This window comes from Oxyura jamaicensis, chromosome 3, assembly GCF_011077185.1.
Source record: "Oxyura jamaicensis isolate SHBP4307 breed ruddy duck chromosome 3, BPBGC_Ojam_1.0, whole genome shotgun sequence".
Lineage (NCBI taxonomy): Eukaryota > Metazoa > Chordata > Aves > Anseriformes > Anatidae > Oxyura > Oxyura jamaicensis.
This window is the reverse complement of record NC_048895.1, coordinates 66773724-66794363: the sequence shown is the minus strand read 5'-3', so window position 1 is coordinate 66794363 and position 20640 is coordinate 66773724. Positions and strand designations below refer to the sequence as shown.

Here is a 20640-nt window from a genome sequence, read left to right as displayed (position 1 = left end):
CGGACAGTACTATTCATCCCTTTTGCATTTTGCTTTTTTTCAAATGACATTTCCCCTGGTGATTGGCTTTAAAAAATCTGCAAAAACATTGAGTCCTTTCAGATGTTGTTATTTACAAGCCCATAAAAATGTACCAGAATCTATGAAATCTATCCCAAGCTGAAATACCAAGAACAGAGAAATCAGTGAGGCGCTGTTCAGGAGGGGACAGAAGAGCAAAGATGAGCAGGGCACAGGGGAGGTCACTGAGGACTGCCCGAGACCGCTCACAGCCCCAGCAACACGCACTTAGCATCATCACAGGCTGTGGGCAACCAGAAATAAACACCTAATCCTCTCAGAGGGGATCAGCTCCCACCACATCACATGGCTGGACCTTGACCAAGCTCACGTTGCTTGTTAGGTTTAGAGCAGATCGAGAGAACAAACGTGCTCTAATTATGTCTTCCTTTGGGGGTCCTTTTTGACCCAGAGCAAGACACATACACTCTTCTTATTTCTCTCAGCCTAACTTAGACAGAGCTTATTTCTTTGGGACCTGTCAGCTGGTATAAGAGTAGTGCAGTTAAAAAACAAACAAACAAACAAACAAACAACCGATAGCTCTAGAAGTACAGCTAGCATACTCGGTTTGATGGCTACAGCAAGTTAGTATGATTTGGTGGAGGCCAGAACACATTACTAACTAATTGGGCACACTTTCTGAGGATACATTTGATGCAACATACCATGCCACAGACAGGAACAAGGAAAGAGCTTCCGATGGTGCAACAAATTTTAGGAAGGGCAGTGCTTCTTTTTTTGTGCATTAAAATCAAGATATCCTTACCCCCCAGCTTGCCTGCTCCTCCCTGTTTGGGACCAGACTTCTCCACTTGCAGTACAACACAAAATAACTCAGCCACGCTCCTCATCCCACAGAAATCCCACAGAATAATAAGCAGTTCCTTCTCTCAGCTCTGCCTTCCTGCCCTCTCCTGGGCACCAGAAGGCGCTTGCACATGGGTAGCCACTAAAACCAGGAGCATTTCACCACTGCGTGCAGCTGGGACTGCCACTTTCCAGCCCTACTCTGCAACAGAAATAAAGGCACAGAGGCATCATTTTTTGGCCTGAAATACTGACAATGTCATCTACATACTGTCTTCAAAATAGAATTAAAACCAATAATAATTAGAGACTTATTATTTCCTTTGCCTATTTTATTGGAATATAGAGCTATTCATATCTGGTAAATTATATTTAGAGTAGAACAAGGAAAAATGAAAGTCCCTAGCTAGACCTAAACTTCTTTTCCTCACTTCTGATTAACTCTTCAAGCAGCCCTAAGCTTGGCATACACCATGCACGCCCAACTACAGCTGATGGACATATCTGATAATTTGTTTCAAAGTGAAACACGGCAATTTTGGCTTCAAGTTGCCCTAATTAGTCTTCCCATTAATGCTCACTGAGACATATGAGAGAATTCACACTTCTTCTCAGAGCATATTGCTTCAGTCTGCCTCCACTGCAGGCTCAGCTGGAAAGAGGGCCAGTCTGCGCTCTGAAATATCTCCCCGCAGCACAAAGGGCATGAAATTCAGAAATTCCACTGGAAATGAGAGAATCCACAGGCAGGGTGAAGCGTTACAAGGTAACTTCTGTAGTCCTGGGAATAAGTTCACAGAATGGTTCAGGTTGGAAGGCACCTCTGGAGGTCATCTGGGCAATGTGTGCCAGTGCTGGATTATCCTGACAGTAAGGTAAAAGTAAAGGTAAAATAAAAAGCTCCAGCTGGCCAAACCCTGCCAAAGAGGACTTCATGCAAACAGAAGATTTTTCCCTTCCACACAGTCATGTGTAAGCAAACGCTCAGAATTCAGAATGAACTAGTGCTCTCTTCTCAGCATGACTTAAACAGCCTTCATCTCACTGAGACGGGCTTTATTTAAAGACTGCAAACACTCTTAAACATGACCTGTATGTCTCAAGAGTCTTTCAATGTTTAAGACTCTTTTCATTAAAGAAAACTTCTGAATATAGGAGGAAAAAAAAAAAAAAAAAAAAGGCAAGTTTCTACAGGTTTTCCTCTGAACAGCATCAGGATTACACGCCAAATCTTGCTTTCGAATTTCTCCAATACCTTCTTCCCCCTACTCCCCCCCCCAAAGCTCCACAGAGCACCTACCAAATTGGCGTAACACTTTAACAGCTGTTAAAAAACTTCCCAGAACACAGAAGTGATTTGTAAAAATCGTGTTTTTAAAACGTTACAAGATTTCTATCATTTAGCAGCAGAAGATGGAATAAAAAAAAAAATCATATGGCCTTACTACTATCTTGTGTTACACGTCTGAACTACCCTTATTACTGCGTATCTGGCATAGAGAATGATGAACCGGATCTGATTTTGTTTTTACTGAAAAGCTGATCACAGAAATTTCATTTAAATGGGAGAGAGCACAGCAGACTTTCTTCTGAAGAAGGGGGAGAAGAGACCCTCTGACACAGAGCTCATTAACTCCTCCTATTTATTTACGTATTCCTATGCTGTTTTTTAAATCCCTAGTGCCAACTGCGTTTACCAGAACTAGAAGAAACCCCCTGAGGCCACTTCTCCGGCCAGATAGACAACGCGCTCCCTCAGCTACTTCGCGTCCTTATCTGTTGCCCAGTGGTCACTCATAACGCACAAGAGGCAGGGAAGGTTCGCTGTAACCTGAACAACTTCTCTAGCTGCAAAATGAAACGAGTGTTTCAAGAAGCCCCATCCAGAACAGACCCTTGTATATCTGACAGTTTCTCCACTGCTCCCAGAATATTACCAAACAGCAGAATGACCAGCTAGTACAACTGCCCAATACTAATCAAACCCAAAACGTTTATGATGCTCATGTTATGGGATGCACGTGTACCTAATACTGCTAAAAACAGAGACCTTCCCTGTGCGAAGGACTTGGAAATTTGATATTAGGTATTTTATCCAGGCTATAATTAGAAAGCCCTGACCGTGGAGAAAAACGCCGGTATTAAAACCAGATGACCTTCTCTTCCTTCCCGCTCCCCCCACCAAAACATTGACAGAGATTACCCCAAACCAGGAAAATAAACGGAATTATTCTTATTAATTGAGCAGAAGACAAACGGGGGAAGCCAAACCACTATTATGCACATTCACTTGGATCTGAACCTGCGTGTACAAAAGGTCTTACGCTCATTACGGAGCTCTTCCAAAGGAACCTCTAGCTGTGCAGCGAGGCCCGACCCCGTGGGCGCCAGCCGCAGGCCAGAAGCGATCCCAGTGCCCAGCCCACGGCTCTGAGCGGGCCGTGACTCTTCACACCGTGCCAGCACGTGGTGCCTCCTGTGAGTCTTCTGCAGGACAGCTGCTTGCAACCATGGAAGCATCTCAGCTCTCTTGGGTGATGGTCAGAAAACGAAGCAAAGGCCACGGGATGACGTGCCGTGACAGCAAGATAGATGCTGCACCTGTGTTCCCCCGCCTACCTCCTCACAAACGGGACTAGCCTGAATGCAGCCTGTGCAGGTCATCAGAGGAGCCAACTGGGGGATCCCAGAACAGACAGGCAGGGGGCCAGCCCTAACCAAAAGCACGGCAGAGACCAACTCATCGCCCCTGCAAGTCAAAGCGTGCAGGGGCCAGTCACAGGAATGGTTTGGTTTTGGTTTGCTTGGTTTGGTTTCTTTCTTACTTTCCCATGTAGAAATCTTCACCGCTGCCCTCACAAGCTCCACTCCTGTTTTGACATAGTAAACTTGAAATGGGAGCTGAATGAATGGAGGAAGTCTCTGGAAACAAACCTCTTCCAGAGAATAAACAAACCAAGTATGCATCAGAGAAAACCGGATCAGAAACAGAAACACTGCAGACTGGAGAGAACTGCTCGGGCATGTAACAGGTCTGTATGGGAGAGGGGGCCTGAAACCCTCACAGGTAAACAAATAACATTTGGGAATTAGAGTGCTGAAGAAAAGAAAAAATGTACTACTGGCAAAATATTCTTTAAAGCATTAATTGCATCTATTAAAATACTAGTGTTTTAGACTAGTACTACTTTAATACTAAAAAGCATTTTAGTATTTAACATACTAAAACAGTCGGTAAACCAAGTTGCCTGTGTCACAGCTATGCCTTCAAAGCAAAAAGCAGTCACATGGTGTTCAGAAGGAAGTTCACTTAATGATGTTTGAAAAATGCAAGTTTGCTGGCTTCCAGCATGACCAGTTACTGTACTGGGATAACGCTTCTGTTTTACAGAAGTGCATTGCAAACTCAGAGCCAATTCTTCTACTCTGCATAAACAGATTCCTGTAGCATTTTCTGTAATCTACTGTGTTGCGTACCAAAAATGCAATTGCACCTAAAAAGTGTTAGAAAGTGTTAAGAGTTAAAGTAATTTAATATCGATGTAGTTCACTAACAGAATGAACAGTACAAACCTGAAAAATACAAATACAAACTTCACATGCTGAAGCTGAGACAGGATTTACAAAAACTGAAGCAATTTTGTTGCTTTTCTCATTTCCCTTCAAACAGCATCATCACAGAGTAAGATGTGCGATGAAACACTAGCAAAGCCACTACCCCTGAGCAAGTTCTTGTGAAGAGAACACAGAAGGAAAAAAATGGATGGGCCACTCATGGGCCTCCTACAACCTACAGGAAACAAAAAATTGTACAAGAGGAGTTTAAAGAATTTCCAGCAGAGAGCAGAGCTGGCAGGAGCACTGAAGCTGTACGCACACGTACAAGGGCAGTACACACACTTGCCCTCGGAAGGAAATACAGAGGTAACACCAAGTTCCAGAAAACAGTAAAAAGCTTCTCTGACATCCTTACAAACAACAGGAACATTAAATATGTACGTAAAATACTTGAACAGAAACTTGCCTGACATATCCCACCTAACTCCTTGTGGACTGGCCATTTGGTGTATCTTCATTACCCTCCTCCTTTTCAAATACTTACCTTTTCTCCATTTGCCACATCTCACTGTTTCCATAATCCCTTTGGCAAACAGCAGGGAACGAAAGTTAGCAATGATCCAACTTGGTGCAAGAAGCGAGGATAACACTCTCACCTTTCAAACGATTTGAAAACAGGGCGAGTGGGAGACAAGGATGTTCCAACGTTAGTGAACGAAGCTTAACATAGTAACTGATTGTCACTGAGCAAACCGAAATTACACCTTGTCACTGAGCAGAAGAAAATTATTTACTTGTAATGAGATTTTTTTTATTCACACTTCACTACTTTCATACCAGGTAAGTCCTGTTTTCAGCATACCACAGAAAAGGTCACCCAGCCTCGTTCAGATTTACATACCTCTCCCCAGGTCACAGCATGGAAAAGGAACCGGCTCTGTAAAAGTTACTTTGCTTTTTACCCTAAAAGTACATTCAATAGTAGTAGTTAGGGTACTGAAACACTTTGTGAAACCTGCTCTTTGACTAACAGGACAACGTAGACCCTCTCCAGCTTTGGTTTATTTGAAAAATGCTGTCCTTACTTGAGAAGTCACCCATGTACACCACTTCAGGTTTCCACCTCACCTTCTGAGATGTAGTCCTGGCAAACCCTCATTAGTGAAGCTGTTAAGATTCCAGCAGCAAGGACAAGCAATTAAATGATACAATGGGCCACAGAAAAGGACAATATATTCAAATAATCTCATTTTAGTACTACAAATCAGTCTCTGAGTTTCCAGTGGCCATTTCAAGAGCCAAATTCCCTAATTTCATCACTTTTGTCACTAGAGAGGCAACATGAGTACCTTCCCACCAAATGCACACAGGTAATCAAACCAGAATCAGTGCCATAAAGAAGCACAGGATGGAGAGTTGCCCCCCCCCTTTTTTTTTTGAACGATCATACTTTCAGCCTAGTGGTTTTTAAATTAACAGAGGCATGCACAGCAAAAACTGTTTATTTTCTCCTATGTTCTGTTGCAGTAAGGTTTGAGGTTAAAGTTCCCAATTATGTTAAAAGACACTTGGTCCAACAACCTGTCATCCAAACCACCCCTCATTAAAAATTAATACACGTTCCCTTGAAGTATATGATTACTTCATGTAAGACAACACCAGGTGAAATGATTGCCATCCGGCTTGTAACATTGTCTAAGCTAGCTGTTTGGCCATAATGAATCATCACAGGTCTTATGTATTAAAACTTTTGGTGTATTTCCACAAATTAATCTTAACAAAAACTTGTGTTTTATATCAGTTGACTTCAGAGAGACTGTACCAAATCAATGCAACAGAAATAATTTAGCAGGGTAAAACAAAGACAAACCTCACAAACAAATCAACAAAGGAAGGCAAACAGATACGAGCTGTACAGGAAAAATCCTGGGATCTACTGTAGTAGAACGGAAGTTTTAACATGCACTAGATATACACATGCAGGCAGAAAAGATAACAGAAGAAAACCCTCAGCCCTCAAAACATCCCAAACACACCAAGCACAGCCAGGCTCCTTAAGGTATCTTAACTGATATGTTAAGACTCAATGGTAAGTACTGCCTACCAACACCTCTGTCAGATGACAATTAGCCCAGCAATACCTAGGCTAGTAATACTCAGCTGAGTAGTCCACAACTCCAGCAGACAGCCATCTTCAAACAAATGTATTATCTTCTTCAGCCAGATCTGGGTCAAAAAGCCCTCTCACGTGATCCCTGCGTCCAGAAGATGGTTTAACGTTTGAACGTAAAGGAGAGAAGCACTCTCTAGAGGTGATTTTCACTCCAAAATGAAGTCAGGTATCAGACCTGTGCAGCAAGGACAACCTTAACAAAGAGCCACATAACTCAAAGGTGAAATGTGTTAGCCATTCAGCAGAGAGAAAAAATTACAGCAGAGTTGATTACTGCAAGACTATTTTGTTTTCCTTACTGTACTCAATTATTCTAGCTGTCAGTGTCAAAGAAATTTGGCATTATGGATCCATTGGAAACGTGTTGAAAAGAGGCAAATAAAATACCATGTAGGTTGTTTTTTTGCTGTTATTTTTTTATATATATTTTTAACTGAAACAGAAGAGATTTCACAGACTTAAAAAGGGGTTAAAGAAAACAGTGGGTAAGCCCAGGAGCAAGTTTCACTGCACCTGAAGCACTAGAAACAAGGTGTAAGTAACTACCATGGGTCCAATCCAAAATGAAAACTGGGTTTCTGAATCAGATTTCTCTGCTAAGCTCATCTGCAAAGATGAAGGCTAACCTAACCTACATAAAGACTTTTTAAATGAGGAAACTGAGCATGTTTAAATAGAAGCAAGCATTAAAAGAATGAACTTGTTTTTACCAGAAACACTATAAATTTCTTAATTTACGTGTTTTGCTTCCCTATCCCAAGGGCACATGCACCCAGAGTAAAATATAACTGTGATGTCTATAGACACAACATAATAAAGGATGCTCTGAAGCTTCTGAACAATCGGTTTCAAAGTTAGCTCTCACAGCAAGCAGCGTCTGCCTCCCTACTTGAACAGACACCCCATCCCCAGTGCTTTCTCTCCATGTACCTCTCTGCCTACCAACCCCTCAGCATTCAGCTTTGGTGCTATTGTATAGCAGCATCTACACAGTATCTGATAGAGCTGGGCTACAGGCTGCTGCTGTGGGAGCACGTCTGAGTAACAAGCAACTGACCACCACAAAACAGTACTGAACATTATATTAAAAAAATATAGAGACATTCTATATATACTGAACAAGAGAGAAATATTCTACCCCGTATCATCAAATCTTTCTTTTCCAGCAATCTGGAGCTATTTTTAAGCAATAGTTACATAACTAAGTAGAATGATTTTTAGATTAACAGGTTCTATTTTTCCCCCCCCAGATAAGAGGATAAAGCAATGTTCCAGCACAGCAATCACGTAATCAGGCAACTCCATTTTGCTGAAATGAAAGAATGAGTGAAAACTTCTACTGCCACAGGAATTTCTTTTTTTTTTTTTTTTTTTTTTTTTTACACTTAAAGTCTAGATCTCAACTTGCTTTTACCTTTCTGTGAAAGCTGCCTATAGCTTCCAATTTCATTTTCCTCAACAACAAGCACTTAACAGTGAAGACATGCAGAAATCAAATACGCCTCTAGGAACCTTCATTAAAAGTAATGGTTAAAAGTAAAAAAGATAATATAGATGTCACAGGATATATTTATTTCCCAATCAGCCACATATCCAAGCCACAAATGCCACTTCAATGGCCACCAGATACTGCCTTTGCTGGCATTACTTCTTCATCTCCACTTGAGGATATCTGTCCAAAAAAAAGGAGTAACCTAGCCCATCTGAACAAATCCATCCTTGCGCTCCAGGGAGGTACAATCCCAGGTATTTTTCAGCAACATCCAGCAATGGGAAGATGCCTACTACTCCACTATACCAACAAAGTTGTACTTTCTCAAGCTCCAAAGGAAACTTATTTATAATATTGCACCTCTCTAACTTACTCCAGGTCCCATCTCCAACACCAGCACTCCCCCATCAGCCAACGTGATGCCCTTCAGCACCAAAACCACCTCACCTAAGACATGAAGAGAAGAGAGACGCACGTGTAATGAACAGGTGAGACTCCTCCCTCTAGCTCAAGGGACCAGAGCCAAGGCTGCGGGTTCCCACAAACCACAGTAATTCCATGCAGTTAAAACTGTTGCTCTTGACCACAGTGTTTAGCATGCCCTTATGTTTTGTTTGTATGTACAACCAGGAACAGAGTCTACAACTTAATGTCAACTCTGTTCAGGACTTTCATCTTCCGAGGAGACTGGAGTTTCTCGCTACGTTTTCAAAATTATTTGTTACTGTAAATTTAATCTGTGTTCTTGCTAAAATGGTCTTTACCTTGAGAATATCTTATTCGGGTTGGTCTGATACCCATCGGGCTCACCAGTAAGCAACAGACCCCTTATTAGGGCTCACAGGCCGCCAAAAACAGCTCCATCCAACAGGAGCAGCAGCTTTCAGCTTTACGCCAGGCTGTGCAGGTGTGGAAAAGGAGACATACCTCAATCTCCAGTCTCTCTCCCAGCCCCATACTCAGCACCATTTCCTCTACCAATCTCCCCCACTTTATCCCTACACACAGTAGTCATGCTCCCAGCTTACCTCTGCGCGCTCACTTTGGGGCCCCGCGCCCCAGCTCCTCACAGGTGACCCTCTGAACACCACACAGACTCCTGCACAACATGAGTGCAGGGCCCTGAGCTTTAGAGCTGATGGAAGAAGACATCCTTCCCAAGGCAGAAGCAGGTGCTAGGCACTGCCCCTGCACCGCCTGGTGCTATATATCGCAGTCCATCGCCCCCTCCTCCCCGCCACAGGCACGGGTCAGGCCAGGCCGCCCCTCGCAGCCCTCCCATCGCAGCGCTGCCACCACTCTGTGCATGTCCCGCAAGCAATTTACTTCATGTGGTTTGGGAATGCCCGCATCAAGCAGTAATCCTCTCCAAGGGCCAGAAATCATCCCCAGGAATCCCAAAAATTCCCCTGTTGCCTCCAGGATAATTTAACTCTCTGGGAAAGTCTCTCCACTTCTGATGCTGGTCCCCAAATGGTGATGGAGTAGCATGTTCATAGTGACAGGACTGGATATGGACCCAGCAGTCTCAGTCTACGCAACTACTTACCGAGTTTGGGGAAAAAGCAAGATATTAAAGAAAATAAAATCATAAAATAAATACACAAAAGAGCAGAATGTGACATTGAACTAGGTCGTTATTCACACAGGATTAACCTTAAGTTGGATTTGAGCATAACTCTACATCCTAAAGATGCAGTCACTTCTTATACTTTAAAAATTAAGCATCGTTGTCCTCATTTCCCATGTGAAGAACAGGAGGCGGAGCGTCACAATGTGCCTGACATCTCTCAGTCGAACTGAGCCATTTCCACCCACTGCTCCCTACAGGGAGCGATACCGGCCGCCCTGCTGTACTGCACGCTTTCCCAGCAGAGCAAGTTCAAGCAGAACAGAAGGAAGGAACTGGAGGGTGGGGGGCAAAACACAGACACCAATAATTCTCAGCATTACCTTACAGCAATGAAAAACTTGACATTGCCAAGAGAATTTGACACTCCTACTACTAACAGAAATGTTTCTGAAAATGACAGTGGCAAGAAGACATGGAAAAGCCACGGATATCTACCTTACAAAACCAATTGCAATCTAATAAATGGATGTGGAATAATCTCAATTTTCTTGCACTTTTCTTTCATGAAATATCTGGCTTTCACCATTTTGACTCTAGCTTTTAGTATTTTCTTTTTTCTTTTGTGAAGTCATGATTCTAGTACTGACAATAACTGAACATTGTTCAATTTATAATTTATAATTCCTAATTTCCCTACAACGTAAAGAAGAGGGATTCTGTAATGCCCATTAACAACCCTCCATCCAAGACTTCCATCTTCCCCACACGCGCTCTGAGGACTTAATTTGGCTTTTCTTAGAGGACAGTTGACAGTTTGAGCAAATGTGAATAATACACTGATAAAATTAGCTGTGTTAATTCAGAGGCTATATTTAGAACTAAATCTTACACTCTTTGGAGGATTTCTGCACTGTAAAAGACAAGCCTCCTCTCCAGAGAGAGACTATACTGCCTTTTTTATGTCCACCATCAAAGAAGTCACAAAATACAATTTTAGAGGCAAGAGGGAAAAAAATCACCTCATGAATGTTGTCATCTGAATACTACTGCTCTGAATTTTTCCTGGATGTAAGAATGTATATGCATATCTTCATGCTTACCAGCTTTTTTTCACCTGCTAGCAGCCTGCCTGCAAAGCAATGATAGTTACGTAACAGTGGTTACCTACGATCCATCTGGACCTGTAAGTCATTTTTTTTTTTTTTTTTTAAATATTCTGGAAACTGAGAGCCATTTGTGTTCTTTGAAAGGAAAAGGACCAGCTGAAAGATCTGCTTTTAACTATAAACAGATACCAAATTAGGAGAGAACTGTGTAATGCCCAGGACAGTCTTTTATCCTGGCTTTTCCTGAACAAAATACTTAGTTTTGCAATCATTTCTAAAATAAATAAATAAATAGATAAATGAACTAAACTAAAAAATAAAGAAAAATTAACAGCAATTTATTACTCCCCCATTCTTTCACTGGCAATTTGTTATAAAACAAAATCTCACTTTTAAATTGATTTCTTTTCCCTACTGCCTATACCAATGAGAGGACAGAGTTGACTGCCCTGACATGTTTTAGAAAATATAACGCATAAACACATAAACACACTAATTAAATGAAAGTGACAAATCCAGCTAAACCACAAGGGCAAGAAAGCATACATCATTAAATATTATAAGAATTTTAAAATAATGTATCTCATCCTGAAAGATCAGAAGTTCTTTTGCCAACTTGTATACATGTCAGGCACCATTTGGTCCACCAAATCCATCTTCCCTGGTATGAAACACAACACTTGCTCCACATGCCATAAACAGTCTCACGTTAAAAGACCTGGTCCCCTGCAGAGAACAGAACTGTAACCAAACTCCAGCTTGTATATTTGAGACGTTTCTATAGTCATTCAAGATGAGAAAATGCTAAAGCATTCAAAACAGAGAGAAGACAACACACAGACGCAAACTTTTCCTTCCTCAGAAAAGTTTTAGGGTGATGGTGATCAAATCCCAGAAATCAGTTTGTCATTGTAAGTCCTGCCAGGATGGATTACCTAGCACCTGGATGGGATGCTGGTTCAATGCCAGCACTCCTCCTCGTGTACCCACTGCATCTCCAGCATTACTGAGGACAGCTTTCACGTTTAAACAAGCGTATCGTATGACAGGAGAATTGCAAAGTTGTTCCAAGTGCTGCTACCTATAATGCTCACAGTCTTCTGAGCACTAATTCCTATGAAATGCAGTATTAAAACGTAAGAGGGGTACACTGTCTACAAAGAACCAACAACCTTGAACAAGAACAATCAGAGTAAAACTTTTCTTTTAAAAGTTTGCTGATCACTTCTCTCAGTAGGCCATGAAAATTATTAGACAGGGAGGGCTTGTATGTCCTGTTTGTTTTCCAGTATGCGCAGTTGTGAGTGCAGAGACAGAGGTGGGAGAGCAGAGAATGTTTCAATTGCTGCCTTTGATAATGGAAAGAATTTAGTGTTTATAAATTTATTTCCAGTTGCTGGCTCACGTATTTGGGTATTTATAGTACTCGTCACTATGGTATCCAAGCACATTAGCAGTGCTTTGACCCTTGCAAAATAATAAAAAGCTGCTGCTTCTCTCCTCTCCAACCTACTAGGGAACACCTCAGTTTTGGTATCACTAGCACAGCACATTACAGAAATTAAAAACAGAACTCTTAAAAAGCTAGACTTGATTTCGGATTTTGCTTTTTGATAAAAACAAGCAGGGAACAAAGTACATCGTAAAAGCAGGCTTGGGAGAAAATGGCTTACTGGGACCTGCTCTCTGACTCTGAAACACAATCAGCTCCATAACCACTAGCTCACGCATTCTAAATTGTCTACTTACAACAAGTATTTCAAAAATTATATATAATTTTTGTCTAATTATGTTAATAGTTAAAGTCTTCTTTCACCCCAGAGAAATCCAAGTGAGCCATTTTGCGCAATGCAGTGTCTAGTGTGCTTTCTAGTGTTACCTAATAGTACCAGCAAATCCCTAACATAGCAAATTGTAATGGCATTCATCCCACATCCAAGCTACCAGGATGAAATTTGAAACTCTGCAAAGGGTAGCAATTTTAGAAGCTACGTACAGATCTTCCCATCATCACTCAAGTGGTAGAAGGCTATTAATGCTCTTCAGCTTTAGAAGAGAGGTTGACACAAATGATTTTTGAGAAATCAGAACTAGCATGCTTCACATTCCATAAAATGCTTGTAAAAATTAACCATGGCTCAATTCCCTTTCACATCGGGCTAGTGTTTGTAGGCAGATACGTGCGATTACAATATTGAAATGACGGAGCAGTGGAAACAGCAGAACTGTATTGATAACAGCTGTAAATACTGAATGCAAGAACAGATTGTTAACAGAAAGCAGAAAGTAATTATCCTTGTTTCTGTACTGCATGTTGTTTTTAAACTTTGATATTCTTACTTAGAGCAGACCAAAAAGATTAGTGATGTTAGTGATCCTGTGAAAAAATAAGTTACATGCATGCATGCATACAAAATCTCCTCATGCATATTTATGATGGTAAACACATAAGCCCATACAAAAGAGAAATGATGTGACAATCAATCTGAAATTCTGAAGTTTTCAGAGGAAAAAAATAAAAAAATAAAAATCTAAGTCCTCTTACGAGACCTCTGAAACACAAAGCTCCACTGCATTTGCCACACTTGCCATCATGTCCCCACACCCCAGTAGCAGGAATAACAGCCACTCAGTTAAGTAAGTCTAATTAATGTTTTTCAACTTTTACAGTAAATTAAGGGTATACTACTCTCATGGAAGTCTACAACTCCCAGAGGATTCCTGTAAACAAGAACTCTTGGCAGTAAGTCACGTTTATTCATTCTGCCAGACAACTCGACCTGCCAGAACTAACTAAATATTCATATATATTCCTATTATTTCTACCTACTCTTCAGTCCCATTTCCATCCAGGAAAGGTTTAAAAGGCTAGGAAAGGTTTTTATGTCCAGGTTGGATGGGGCTTTAAGCAACCTGATCTAGTGGGAAGTGTGCCTGTCCATGGCAGGGGGTTGGGACTGGATGGTCTTTCAGGTCCCTTCCAACCCAAACCATTCTGTGATTCAAAACTTTAGAAATATGTATTTAAGAGCTTCTGCATTTTTCACATTCCTCAACTCTTTCCAAAATATTCCCTCCCAATTTTCAATGAAAAACTGTTCTGAAACATGGTACATGTTTCATGGTACCCACGTCATGGGTACACACAAGATCTGCACCTTTTTTCTATTCATTCATTGCATCTACATATATGTTGCCTATTCCCATCCTGCAAGAGTATGATTATATCCCATACTGATATTAGTCTTAACATTTAGAAAAACAATGGAATTCTCCCAGACCTTATTTTACAAGAGAAAACAAGAAAAATCAGCACAAAAAGAAGCAAAGTGTTCCAGCACCACCTCGTGAAGGTATTCTAAAAGCAGAAATCTCACAAGTATAAATCAAGGTCTGTTGCTTCTCTTATTTGTATCACTATGACTCTTATTAAGCCAGCAGTAAAGACCAAACTTTTACATGGAGAATTGAGCCATAACTAACATGAGAAGTTATGGCAGAGACAATAAACCAGGAAGTCTGTCTGGAACTAGCCTTTCATGCCTGTTCTTTAACAAACAGCTAGTGAAGGACTGGCAAAGCAACAAACCGGAGCAGTTGTGCCAAGTGTGGACTCAACGTAAAGCTGAGCATCCTGTACAGAAGTCCTTTACCATAGTCCCCTCAGCATCAAGGAGTAAGGTAATTTGAGTATCTGGTGAAGATTACAGAGGTTTCGTGGAAAGGTCTGAACGTGGAAAGCACAACTGTCATGCAGACTCCTTCAGGTCAGACTGCTTTTCTCCCTCTTCTCCCTCAACACCATTGGGAAAGAAAAGATGGGGCAGTCATGAGACGTACTAACAGGAGCGCTGACACTGATGAGAGTTGAAAGGAGAGAAAAAGTAACATAAGATAATGCTTGGACCATATGCCACAAGGACAGCACATTTCCAGTCTTACAGAAGCCACAAATCACTTCACTAAAGATTTTCAGGAGGGTATATTAGAGAGCAGATACAACATAAATAGCAGGAGCAGCCTCCACAAGAACTGCTATTGTTTTATTCACAATGAGTATTTATTTATTCCCAAGTATTTTTCCTCCTCATCTACATAGGGCAAAAGAGTTCTCCTTGCCCAAGCAGTACCACCCAACAGAACAAACTTTCTGGTGTAACTTTGCAAACTTGCAAAGGCCATGATTTCTAAGATTCGATGAAAAAATAATAATAAAAACCAGCCTTCTCTTCAGTTCCAAACCAAAATGACCCTTCTTAGATCTGACATCAGACTCACCTATGCATGACAATAACCACATGTTTTTGGAGTTGATCTTTTTACCCTGAATTTAGTTAGTAATGTTACTTGGTTTTGCAGCTCTCCCCCAGATGGAGCACAGTCACGCTGTATGCCAACAGGGCTTTCCTGTACATAAATGCAGAAAGTTATAGAGAGTTTCAACATCCTAACTCAGAGTATTATCTACTCAAGCTACTTTTACATAATGAAACTTAGAAGGTCTACACAAACCACTAGTGTGCATTACAAGCCCACATTTGGTGCAGTAATAAAAGATGATGTTTAAGATTCTTGCTTTGAAGCAGCCTGCTAGAAAACAAATGTTAAATCCCAAGATCATTATGCCATGTTAGTCAATCTTATCTGCATGCTCCTTTTACTAAATACCTGCACCATGGATTTGCCAGACCTTAGTTTATTACTGCCTGAACTCAAACAAAAATACATCCCATCTCATTTGAATTTTTCATATTCTCTAAAAACATTTCAACTAGACTTCTTTAGCCATTAAGATTTACCTAACACTTGAGGATAACAGCAGCTAATGATTATGGGCCCCAGTGAATCCCTTCTCTTCCAGGCACTCTGAACACATTTTTAATTCACTTTCTGAGTTCAGCTAATTAGAATCTTGCAGTCATTGTCAGCAGCGAAGAATGACTGCACAGAGATAGCTAACACGGTGAGAAAGAAGGGAATACTTCTAACCATACCACTTCTCGAAGGAAAACCTTATTCCAAAAGCATCTCTCATCCAGCTAAAATTTAAGGGGCTCCTCAGCAGCACTTACACGTAAGCTAGAACAGTAACTGTAATTCCACACAGAATCCCTAGCTGCTCCTGCAGTAACACTTGTAAGTGGGAAAACTGAAAACCTCCTGTTGCTTCATACAAAAAAGGTCATTGTTTAAATTAGCCTAGAAAGATTGTTCTATTTTTGAAAATACAAGGTATTTTTAGCCTTTGACAGTGATAGGCTCAACTCTGATGGAAAAGGATGTGCCACTAAGAGCTTATCATAGTTCATACAACTTCAGAAACATGCTCAGGATGTTCAGTCTTCTGATTCACAGACCCACATCTAGAATAAAATCCCCCTGTACACTTAAGGGTAGCAGCCCAAACACAGGGAGGCACGCTTTGTTCTTCAAAGCAAGATCCCTTTATGCGTATGCATACATAAACACACACACATATATATAATATTGTATAATCATAGAGCAATATTGTATATATTATTTTATATATAATAAAAAGCTATGTTTGTTTATACATATATATTATTATTTATTCTTAAACTCTGATTTATAACACCTAGGCTTGCTAAAAACACAATACACAGTTTGGGCAAAAAATAATCAGAAACATGCACATGAATGGCGGTTGCTTAAACTTATTGGCCACACTTCCTGAGGTTGTAGCAGACAAAGTAAGGGCCAACAGCCAAAAACTTCATGTCTGCCCTGGGTCACAGGACAGACACAAAGCAGGGTTCAGGTCAGATCTGTCTCAGGCATTCAGTGCCAGGTGTGACAGACATTTAAGAGGTGATTGTCATGTCACAGCTACCTTACCTGGCGGGCATCATGCAAACAGAACATTTTCCACTTACATCTCCTTTCCAAAGCCATCCTCTGAAGAAGGATGTTATGATCTCAAAATCAGAAAGTGATTTCTTCCAGAACCGTAAGTTAATCAGGAAAGCAAATGGTCTTCTGCATTCCCTCAGATTTGTTACCAACATCCTTACAAACTTGCTGGTCAATGCCACAAGAGTAAAAAATAAGAACAGAAAAATAATAGAAATCCATCCCATCATCTTGAGGAACAATATTGTCACATAAGGATAACGAGGAGCGAAATACATTCCTTTTTAATATGTAATCCATAAATACAAAAAGTTATTAACACATGTCAAATATAGTTCAGTTTTACTGTTTTTTTCTGTCCCAAGGGTTGACTGTCTGAAGGAACAGCAGCAGGGAGTGCACAGAAGAGGCTGCAAATCCTGAACCTCACAGTGATACTAGACATGCGGTAAGCAGGGCGAAACTGATGTAAAATTTTAAAATTTACTTCTGCATCTTTTACAAGAACGTTAAGGTTCCTATTAATCCAACAGAAACAGACCACTAGTATAGTATGGTCTTTGGTCTGATACCCCCCCTAACTACCACCATAATGGTGTTATCCAGTTTACAAAACCAAACTAATTTCCCTTTAAAAGTGCAATGAAATTAAAAAACAAACAAAAAAATCTACAATCTTCTTTATCAAACCAAGAACTAATATACCATCTCTGAAAAGCTTCATTCTGCACAATATTAGAAGAAACATCAAAAAAGCTGCACAGAGCTGCACTATCAGCTGAGAGTACGTTTTTGCATTAGAAATAATAAAACATTTGTTTTCTTACCAATCCTCCTCCTCCAGGTACAGGCATAATTTTATTCTAACCTATACACCTATATTGTCTTGTTTTGTTTATAAAATCTCTAACTAACAAGATCAGAAACAAGAACAACACATGCAGAAGATACTCTTCAGATCTACACAACTAGTATTTCTGTTTAGGGTTGCCTTAAAATGTTTCTCAAGAAAAAGCTTGCGTATTCACTGAAAAGCTATTCATTACTGAAGTTGCATTTATTTTCACGAGCAGAATGAAGCACAAACTCTTCAACAAGTTTCTCAGGAAAGCTACTATAAAAGAAAATAAAATTGCAAAGGAAGAAGTCATCGTTAATGGAGTCCTTCCCCTCCAACAATTTCAGAAATAGTCCAAAGGTAGGTTAATAAATATTAAGATATTTATTACCCAGAGAAGGTCCTAAAATGAAGCAGCACACGTTCGCAAAGCGTCCTTGTGGTCACTTTGTGAGAGGACTTGCTATCAGTAGGGGAAGCTTATTTGAGGATTTCACAGGAAAGCAAAGTTGTGTTTTTTACTTAGGGGTTGTTTCAAAAAAGAAAAACAACTAACAATAAAAATGAAACTAAGACAAACCAAGAGAAAAGTTTCCTCTCACCAGTGCCAATATTTTGCCATCCACAGGATGAGACAATTTCTACTTTCTAAGGCAATTTCCTTCAGAAAGAATTCAGAAGAGACCTAACTTCAAGCCACATTTTAAGTAAAACAGAAAGAGCATCACAGCAGAAGTTTGAGGAGCAGCACATAAGACTTGCTGTACAAATAAATACATATGTATGACTTTAAAATCCACTCTTGAACATTCTTTCTTCATTAGCACTGCCAAATCATCAAGACAGAGCAAAAAAAGGGTACCTTCTAAACTGGGACATAACCTATGGTTTTCTTAGTGACTGGCTTAAATTTGGACATATTCAATGTCCTATCTGTAGCAACATCCTTTCACTCTTTTACTGTGAAGTTACAGAGCAAGTAACCAACTGGAACAGGAAGAAACAGACAAGGGTCCCACATCTCACCCCGAAATCAAAAGGCTATTTATTTCTCTGTCTCAAGGACCATTCTGCAGCCAGGAAGAAACACAGGGCCTCCTAGTTCTTTTGCTGTTTCTTTCTTTATTCCTGGCAGTACCAACACTACCGATACTGTCTACTTCTTAGTAACAGAGCCACACAAAAAGAAAAAAGAAAATAGCTTAAGCAACAAGTTCATTTCAGCCCGGTCCCAAATTCAGCACAGCTCTGAACTTGGCTAAAAACTGCTGATCCTCAGAACAGGTCACTTGGTGCTACCTGGCACATCCTAACGAATGCAGTTAGCAGCAAAAACTGGACAAGAAAGTCTTGTCTCTGCATTTTGTGTAAGAAAGAGTGTTCTTCTGACTACGTACAGACTTCTAACAGATTATTTTAAAACAGCATCTACGATATTATCTTCTGCACACAGCTATAAGGCTAAGTTTCAGATGTAGCAATGTCTACTTTGGAGGTGTTCTCACCTCTACTCTCCTGATGTATTTCATACAGATTCCCCTTAAACACAAATAGATTTTGAAATAAGAACCTGCCTCTTACACTTCATCCCTAAAACCTCACTACTGGTGAAAACAAAGAAGAGCAAAACTATGTGCTATCAGATAAAGGAACTAAATTCACTCACACGCTTCTGCAACAGAACCAATAAAAAGCCTGTTCTCTCCCATTACGACCCATTTTTAGCACCTGGTTATTGCTCAGTTTTCTTCAAATACTTCTATTTGCAATGAATGAATGACATGTTACTTTTATATTTGCATTTCTAGCTGAAAATATTAAAAACCTTTAAACTTGGGTAAATCAGCTATTACAGGTAAGTAAGCATACCTAAAGCAAGACAGTTCCTCAACGTCTCCAAAACTTCAGTAAAACTACACGGGAGTACCACAGGTCCCCACTCCAGGACACAGTAGAAGCAATCTTTTTGAGCACCACGACACCACAGCGTGACGGCTTGAGAATATCAACATCGGTTCCCAGAGCTTTAAAAGTGCCTAGGGACAACAAAACTACACAGCAGAGAAGTGATTTACCACAGCACGTAGGTGATGGAGGTCTCATCTGCAACTTCATTTCAACACAGCTGGAAGATGCGATTTCATTTTCTGAGGACTACAATAATCACTGAAATTAACACCTACATTTAAATAAAAAATATTTAGGAGAACTTCTTATTACTGCAATATTATCTAAAACTGAAGTGACTCATTACAAAAAATAAACTAAGTTTATTCCTTTAGATAAACAAATCCTTTTAAGCTACTTAGCCCTTGTTTTCCCAGGTTTGCTGCAACAGCTGTTCACCTCAAAGTACATGTTCTAGCGATCTCTTCAGTCTGAATGAGCAGGAGAAATACATGTGTATAACTTTCCAATGCAATTAACTGAAAGACAGCTGATAGCCGTTGATAGCTCTATATAATGTAAAATAAAAATATGGATTAACTCCATCATCATCTCAATTCGTAGTTTCCATAAACTCAAATTAGCCAGGGGCACATCTAAAAGCAAGTGTCTGGAACAAAGGGTTGTTTCCTTTCAGTGGTAACGACGTGACTCCGCGTAGTTGACTATACTTCTATGGTGCAGATTTCCATGGCTGCAGCTGACAAGTGTGATCATTATTACAACTAAATCTCCTCTCTCAGCACTTTAAAGGGAGAGGGAAAAAAAATAAATATTTTTTTATCACGTTTCCATTGGGGGGCAGGGGACCACCAGTTTTCCTTCTAAATTTGATTGTGTAAGTATTTAAGAGAGTGAAAAGAAAGAAAAAAAAAGCACTTTAAAAACAAAATGGTGACGGTTCCACGAACTCACGCTCTCTCACTTCCCTTAACCTGAAGGAAGTCAGTGAAGAAGGAAGTGAGATGAAGGGGGTAAACACACTTCAATCCAGTGTGGTCTCTGCACACTCTTCTTTGTTGCAGCTGTCGGTATAGTGCCAGAATTGATGTCAGCAATCCATCTCACCACAGAAGCATACAGAAACACAAGTGAAGCCTCAAAGGTTCTCTTTAAGGGAGCTTTCACATTCTGCTTTCAAAGCTTTGTACAAAAATTCTTCATCATCAGTACTGAAACCATGGCTAATATAAAGGGTTTACGTTAGGCTTT

At 40.3% G+C, this 20640-nt stretch overlaps 1 protein-coding gene across 3 annotated transcripts in view; it reads right to left on the bottom strand.

Annotated features, from left to right (window-relative positions):
• The window catches only part of CEP85L (centrosomal protein 85 like), a 146643-nt gene that overhangs the window by 68430 nt on the left and 57573 nt on the right, over positions 1–20640 (bottom strand). The window lies entirely within an intron of this gene.